Here is an 8,866-nt window from a genome sequence, read left to right as displayed (position 1 = left end):
TTATTTGCAAATATCTTTTCCCATTCTGTAGGTTATCTTCTTGTTTGTTGATGGTTTTCTTTGCTGTGAAGAAGCTTTTCATTTGGTGTGGTACCAATAGTTTATTTTTGCTTTCATTTCCCTTGCCCAATGAGACATACCCATAAATATGCTCCCAAGGGTGATGTCCAAAAAAATGACTGCCTATGTTTGCTTTTAGGAGTTTCATGGTTTCAGGTCCTACATTTAGGTCTTTAACCCATTTTGAGTTTATTTTTGTTTTATTTTGTTTTATTTTTATTTATTTATTTTTATAATAATTTTTTATTATGTTAGTCACCATACAGCATATTCTTACTTTAAAATGTAGTGTTCCGTGATTCATTATTTGCATATAACACCCAGTGCTCCATGCAATATGTGCCCTCCTAAATAACTATCACTGGCCTATCCTAATCCCCCACCCCCTCCCCTCTGAAGCTGAGTGTATTTTTGTATATGGTATAAGAAAGTGGTCATTACTATCTTTTGCATGCCTCAGTTTGCATTCCCACCAAAAGTGCATGAGGGTTCATTTTTCTCCACATCCTTTCCAACACTTACTGTTTCTTATGTTTTTTTAATTTTATTTTAGCCATTCTGACAGTTGTGAGGTGATATTGTTGTTTAGATTTCCATTTCCCTGAGGATGAGTGGTGAATATTATTGTGAATGTATTATTGGATTTGGTTTGCTAATATTTTGTTAAGGTCGTTTGCGTGTGTTTTCATGAGGGATATTGGGCTTAGTTTTCTTTCTTTTTTTCTTTTTTCTTTTTTTGTCTGTTTTAGTATCAAGGTAATGCTGGTCTCATAGACGAAATTTGGAAGTTTTCCTTTTTCTTCTGTTTTTTGGAATAATTTGAAAAGAATAGCCCTCTGGTGACCATGAGTGTGTTCTCTAGAGTTAAGAGTCTGTTTCTTGGAATCAGCCTGAGACACAGGAAGATACATCTGGATCTCTACAAATGAACATCTCCAGCGCTGAGTATTGAGGTACAAAGCGGGGAGCCATGAAACCGCGCACAGATATCAGAAGATAAACGGAAGGGGGAGGGAGCCGCCATTTTCGGGTGCTGGGAAGCGGTAGCCACCTGCACGGGGGAGTGGACAGACACGCGGAAGGGACCCGCGAGAAAACAGACTGCGACCGTGAGCAGGGAGCGCGCCCCACCAGAATTCTCACAGAACTCTGGTGTGCTCACTGGATCCAGACTGTGACCAGGAGATCTGGGAGCGTGCGGGAGCGGCTGGCAGCTAGTGCCTGGCAGTGTTAGAAACACAAAGGACAGAGAAGCACCAGCCCTGGAAGTGAGGGCTGGAAAGCCGGGTGTGGGGTGCACATCCTGGGACGCTACAGGGTTGAACAGCACCAACAGAAACAGAGTTAAAGTGGCCAGAACATCAGTGGAGAATGGTCCATGATCCCTCTGTTCTGAGACAGAGGCTGAGATTCGGCCACTGCTGCTCTGACTTTCAGAAGAGGCACAGCAAACCGCCAGCGAAAGCCGCCAGAGAAAAAAAGCCTGGAAACACTGGCTCACAGGGTGCCCATTCCCATCCCCCCTCTCAGGAGACACGGAGACCCTACCCAAACATGGTTGCCTGAGTATTGGCGCGGCAGGCCCCTCCACCAGAAGGCAGGCTGAAAAATCAAGAATCCCACATCCCTAAGATCCCTATAAAACAAGGATGCGCGGCCTGAGTCCTGGTCAATAATTTGGGCTCTGGGCAACCCCGCAACCTCTCCTCATCAGAATGATGAGAAGGAGAAATCCCCCCCCAGCAAAGAAAAGACAATGAGACTGTTGCATCTGCCACAGAACTAGTGGATATGGATGTAACCATATTTTCAGAAATGGAATTCAGAGTAACAATGGTCAAGGTGATGTATAGATCTTGAAAAAATATTAACGAAAATGTTAATGAGAATATATAGAATCTCTAAGGGCAGAAATGAGAGCAAATCTGGCAGAAATTAAAAATTTTATGAGCCAAATGCAGTCAAAACTAGAAACTCTGACGGCCAGGGTTAATGAGGCAGAAGTACGAATCGGCGAATTGGAGGATGGGTTAGTAGAAGAAAAAATGAAAATAGAAGCTGGACTTACAAAAATCCACACGCCCATGAATGTAGATTACGGAGATTACTGACTAATGAAATGAACCAATGTCAGAATCATTGGCAGATCTCGAGGTGGAGAAAAACAGAGGTCTAGAAGAGATATTTGAACAAATTGTAGCTGAAAACTTCCCTAATCTAGCTAGGAAAAACATTCACGTCCAAGAGGCAGAGAGGACCCTCCCAAGCCAACTCACCGACAAACCTATGACACGTCTCGTCATAGTGCATTTCGCAAATATTAGATCCAAGGGTACAGTATTGAAAAAAACAGGGCAAAGAATTTTTCACATACCAAGGCAAATTTATCAGAATTACATCAGACCTGTCTACACAGACCTGGAATGAGAGAAAGGGTTGTGGGGGCATTTTTTTTAAAGATTTTATTTATTTATGTGACAGAGAGACAGCCAGCGAGAGAGGGAACACAGGCAGGGGCAGTGGGAGAGGAAGAAGCAGGCTCCCAGTGGAAGAGCCCGATGTGGGGCTCGATCCCAGAACACTGGGATCACGCCCTGAGCCAAAGGCAGACGCTTAATGACTGCGCTACCCAGGCACCCCTGGGTGGGCATTTTTAAAGGTCTTTCAGAGAAAAACATGCAGCCAAGGATCCTCTATCCAGCAATGCTGTCATTCAGAATTGATGGAGAAATAAAGACCTTCCAGAATCGCAAGTGATTAACCAATTTTGTAACCATGAAACCAGCCCTACAGGAGATATTAAGGGGGGTTCTATAAAGGTGTGTTTCCAAGAGTGATACACAAAAGAAAGTCACAACCAGCTCTGCGGAAAAAGCCTAAAATGAGCCTGGTTTAAGAGCTACAGCAGGTCCTGGACTCTTCTAGAGAACCTGTCACGTCGGTTTGGTCTCTCTTCATTCTAAACGCTGATAACTGTCTCATTAATACCACAGTGCCTCCAGCATCCTCACTCCCTGTGATACAGCAGCCTCCAAAAATGACCTCCAGTGATTCCTTGCCTTCTGATGTTTTGGGAGTTAAGATGGCGGAGGAGTAGGAGACACCGTTTTCAGCCGGTCCTCCGAGTTGAGCTGGATAGGTACCAGACCAGCCTAAACAACCACGGAACCAGCCTGAGACGCAGGAAGACGCATCTGGATCTCTACAAATGAACATCTCCAGCGCTGAGTATTGAGGTACGAAGCGGGAGCCAGTGAAACTGTGCACAGATATCGAAGATAAACGGAAGGGGGGAGGGAGCCGCCGCTGGGTTGCGCTCGGGAAGCGGTAGCCACTTGCACGGGAGAGCGGGCGGGCCCACGGTCGCACCCGGCAAAACAGCAGACTGAGACCGTGAGCCGGGTGCGCGCGCCACCAGGCATCTCAAGGAACCCCCGGGAATCCTGGTGCGCCACTGGATTCCAGACTGAGACCGAGATCCGGGAGCTGCTGGGCGGTTGGCGGCTGGCGGCATTAGAAACACAAAGGACAGACGCGCCGGCCCTGGAAGTGAGGGTGGCTGGGACGCCGGGTGTGGGGCGCACATCCCGGGACACGCTGCAGGGCTGAGTTAGCACCAACAGAAACAGAGTTGAAGTGGCCAGAACATTAGTAGAGAACAGGCCGCAATCCTTCTGTTCCGCGGACAGAGGCTGAAATTTGGCCGCTGCTGCTCTGACTCTCAGAAGAGGCACAGCAAACCGCCAGGAAAGCCGCCAGAGAACAAAAGCCTGGAAAATAAGGCTCAGGAGTGCCCATCCCCATCCTCGCAGGGGACACGGAGATTTCTACCTTAAACAGGGCTGCCTGAGTATCGGCGCGGCAGGCCCCTCCCCCAGAAGGCAGGCTGAAAAATCAAGAAGCCTCCATACCCGAGGCGCCTGGGTGGCGCAGTCATTGAGCGCCTGATTCTCGGGCGAGAGGGGCGTGATCCCAGCTGCCCGAAAGGAGTCTCATCGGGCTCTCCCGGCTGGGAGCCTGCTTCTTCCTCTCCCACTCCCCTGCTTCTGTTCCCCTCTCTCGCTGGTTGGATGCCACATAAATAAATAAAATTTAAAGAAGAAGCCCACATCCCTAAGATCCCTATAAAACAAGGGCACGGCCTGGGACCCAGTCAATAATTTGGGTTTGGAAACTCCTCAAGAATCCCTCTCTTCATCAGAATGACAAGAAGGGAGAAGCCTCCCCCCCAGCAAAGAAAAGATTAGTGAGACTGTGCCTCGCCACAGAAATAATGGATATGGATGTAACCAAATTATCAGAAATGGAATTCAGAGTAATCACGGGTCAAATGATGAGTAGAATTGAAAAAGTATAAACGAAAAGGTTACTGAGAATATAGAATCCCTAAGGACAGAAATGAGAGCGAATCTGACAGAAATTAAAAATTCTATGAGCCAAATGCAGGCAAACTAGAGGCTCTGACAGCCAGGTCGCAGAAGCAGAGAAAAGGGTTAGTGTGAATTGGAGGATGGGTTAATAGAGGAAAAAATGAAAATAGAAGATGGTCTTAAAAATCCATACCACGAATGTAGGTTACGCCGGAGATTACTGGACTCAACGAAACGATCCAATGTTAGAATCATCGGCATCCCCGAGGGGTGGAGAAAAACAGAGGTCTAGAAGAGATATTTGAACAAATTGTAGCTGAAAACTTCCCTAGTAATCTTTAGCAAGGGAAACAAAACATTTCGCGTCCAAGAGGCAGAGAGGACCCTCCCAAGCCTTTCAAACCACGACAAACCGAACCACGTCACGCTAGACAGATCCGCGGATACAGGTATTGAAAGCGGCCAGGGCAGTGCACATGTAAACTGAACGAAGTATTGACTATGGACTATGAGAAACAAACTGAGGGCTACAGAGGGGAGGGGGGTGGGGGAATGGGATAGACTGGTGATGGGTAGTAAGGAGGGCACGTATTGCATGGTGCACTGGGTGTTATACACAACTAATGAATCATCGAGCCTTACATCGGAAACCGGGGATGTACTGTATGGTGACTAACATAATATAATAAAAAATCATTAAAAAAAAATAAAGATGTTTTTTGGACAATGTTGGAAAAAAAAAAAAAGAAAGTCACAACCAATACAAACAAAGACTTTACTGGCAACGTGGCATCATCAAAATCATATCTTTCAGTATTCAGTCTCAATGTAAATGGTTTGAACCATCCCATAAAACGCCACAGGGTTGCAGATTGGATAAAAAGAAATGACCCATCCATTTGCTGTCTACAAGAGACTCATTTCAAACCCAAAGATGCATTCAGACTGAGAGTAAGGGGATGGAGTACCATCTTTCACGCAAATGGTCCTCAAAAGAAAGCTGGGGTAGCAATTCTCATATCAGATAAATTGGATTTTAAACTAGAGACTATAGTTAGAGACACAGAAGAGCACTATATTATTCTTAAAGGATATATCCAACAAGTGGATATGAGAATTTTAAATATCTATGCCCCAACAGGGGAGCAGCAAGATACACAAGCCAACTCTTAACCAGAATAAAGAGACATACAGATAAAAATACATTAATAGTAGGGGACCTCAACACTCCACTATCAGAAATAGACAGAACTCCCTTGGAAAAACTAAGCAAAGAATCAAAGTCTTTGAATGCCATACTCGATGATTTGGACCTCATAGATATATATAGAACACTATACCCCAGAACCAAAGAATACTCATTCTATTCTAATGCCCATGGAACATTCTCAAGAATTGACCATGCTCTGGGACACAAAACAGGTCTCAACCGATACCAAAAGATTGAAATTATCCCTTGCATATTCTCAGACCAGAACACTCTGAAATTGGAACTCAACCACAGGAGAAATTTGGAAGAAACTAAAACGCTTAGAGCCTAAGAACCATATTGCTCAGGAATGACTTGATAAACCAGGAAATCAAAAATCAATTTAAACAATTTATGGAGACCAATGAGAATGAAGACACAACGGTCCAAAACCTATGGGATACTGCAAAGGCAGTCCTAAGGGGGAAATACATAGCCGTCCAAGCCTCACTCAGAAGAATAGAAAAATCTAAAATGCAGTTTTTATATTCTCACCTCAAGAAGCTGGAACAGCAACAGAGGGACAGGCCTAAATCATGCACGAGGAAGCTGTTGACCAAGATTAGAGCAGAAATGAATGAATTAGAAACCAGAAGTACAGTAGAGCAGATCAACAGGACTAGAAGCTGGTTCTTTGAGAGAATCAATAAAATTGGCCACCCGCTGCCAAGACTTACCCAAAAGAATAGAGAAAGGACCCAAATCAATAAAATTATGAATGAAAAAGGAGAGGTCATGACCAACAGCAATGAAATTGTAAGGATAACTAGAAACTTTTATCAACAGCTATATTATGCCAATAAATCAATCAATCTGGAAGAGATGGAGGCCTTCCTGGAGACCTATAAATTTCCAAGACTGAAACAGGAAGAAATTGATTTTTTAAACAGGCCAATTAATTAGGAAGAGATTGAGTCAGTGATAAACAACCTTCCAAATAACAAAACTCCAGGCCTGGACAGTTTTCCTGGGGAATTCTACCAAACATTCAAGGAAGAAATACCTATTCTCCTAAAGCTATTTCAAAAAATAGAAACAGAAGGAAAGCTACCAAACTCATTCTATGAGGCCAATATAACTTTGATGCCCAAACCAGAAAAAGACCCTAACAAAAAGGAGAATTACAGACCGATTTCCCTAATGAAGATGGATGCCAAAGTCCTCAACAAGATCCTGGCTAATAGAATCCAACAGTACATTAAAAGGATTATCCATCATGACCAAGTCGGATTCATCCCTGATATGCAAGCGTGGTTCAACATTTGCAAATCGATCAGTGTGATATATCATATCAACAAGAAAAGACTCAGGAACCATATGATCCTCTCAATTGATGCCGAAAAAGCATTTGACAAAATACAGCATCCTTTCCTGATTAAAACCCTTCAGAGTGTAGGAATAGAAGGTACATTCCTCAATCTCATAAAAACCATCTATGAAAAGCCTACAGCAAATATCATTCTCAATGGGGAAAAGCTGGAAGCCTTTCCCTTAAGATCAGGAACACGACAAGGATGCCCACTCTTGCCACTATTATTCAACATAGTACTAGAAGTCCTTGCAACAGCAATCAGATGACAAAAAGGGATCAAAGGTATTCAAATCGGCAAAGAAGAAGTCAAAATGTCTCTCTTCGCAGATGACATGATACTCTATATGGAAAACCCAAAAGAAGCCACTCCCAAACTATTAGAAGTTATAGAGCAATTCAGTAATGTGGCGGGATACAAAATCAATGCTCAGAAATCAGTTGCATTTCTATACACGAATAACGAGACCGAAGAAAGAGAAATTAGGGAATCCATCCCATTTACAATAGCACCAAAAACCATACGTTACCTTGGAATTAACTTAACCAGAGACGTAAAGGACCTATATTCTAGAAACTATAAATCACTCTTGAAAGACATTGAGGAAGACATAAAAAGATGGAAAGATATTCCATGCTCATGGATCGGAAGAATTAACATAGTTAAAATGTCCATGCTACCCAGAGCAATCTACACTTTCAATGCTATCCCGATCAAAATACCAAGGACATTTTTCAAAGAACTGGAACAAACAGTCCTTAAATTTGTATGGAAACAGAAAAGGCCCCGAATCTCCAAGGAACTGTTGAAAAGGAAAAACAAAGCTGGGGGCATCACAATGCCGGATTTCGAGCTGTACTACAAAGCTGTGATCACAAAGACAGCATGGTACTGGCACAAAAACAGACACATAGACCAATGGAACAGAATAGAGAGCCCAGAAATGGACCCTCGGCTCTTTGGGCAACTAATATTTGATAAAGCAGGAAAAAACATCTGGTGGGAAAAAGACAGTCTCTTCAATAAATGGTGCTGGGAAAATTGGACAGCTACATGGAAAAGAATGAAACTTGACCACTCTCTCACACCATACAAAAAAATACACTCCAAATGGATGAAAGACCTTGATGTGAGACAGGAATCCATCAAAATCCTAGAGGAGAACATAGGCAGCAACCTCTACGACATCAGCCAGAGCAACCTTTTTCATGACACATCTCCAAAGGCAAGAGAAACAAAAGATAAAATGAACTTGTGGGACTTCATCAAGATCAAAAGCTTCTGCACAGCCAAGAAAACCGTCAAAAAAACTAAGAGGCAGCCCACAGAATGGGAGAAGATATTTGCAAATGACACTACAGATAAAGGACTGGTATCCAAGATCTACAAAGAACTTCTCAAACTCAATACACGAGAAACAAATAAACAAATCATGAAATGGGCAGAAGATATGAACAGACACTTTTCAAATGAAGACATACAAATGGCTAACAGACACATGAAAAAATGTTCAAAATCATTAGCCATCAGGGAAATTCAATCAAAACCACATTGAAATACCACCTTACGCCAGTTAGAATGGCAAAAAAAAAAAAAAAACAATGCAAGAAACAACACTTGTTGGAGAGGATGTGGAGAAAGGGGATCCCTCTTACATTGTTGATCAGAATGCAAGTTGGTACGGCCACTCTGGAAAACAGTGTGGCGGTCCCTTAAAAAGTTAAAAATGGAGCTACCCTATGACCCAGCCGTTGCACTACTGGGTGTTTACCCCAAAGATACAGACACAGTGAAGAGAAGGGCCATATGCACCCCAATGTTCATAGCAGCATTGTCCACAATAGTCAAAGCATGGAAGGAGCCAAGATGCCCTTCAA

Source organism: Ursus maritimus, assembly GCF_017311325.1.
Source record: "Ursus maritimus isolate PB19 chromosome X unlocalized genomic scaffold, ASM1731132v1 scaffold_X1, whole genome shotgun sequence".
NCBI lineage: Eukaryota > Metazoa > Chordata > Mammalia > Carnivora > Ursidae > Ursus > Ursus maritimus.
Note: the sequence above shows the minus strand (reverse complement) of the source record.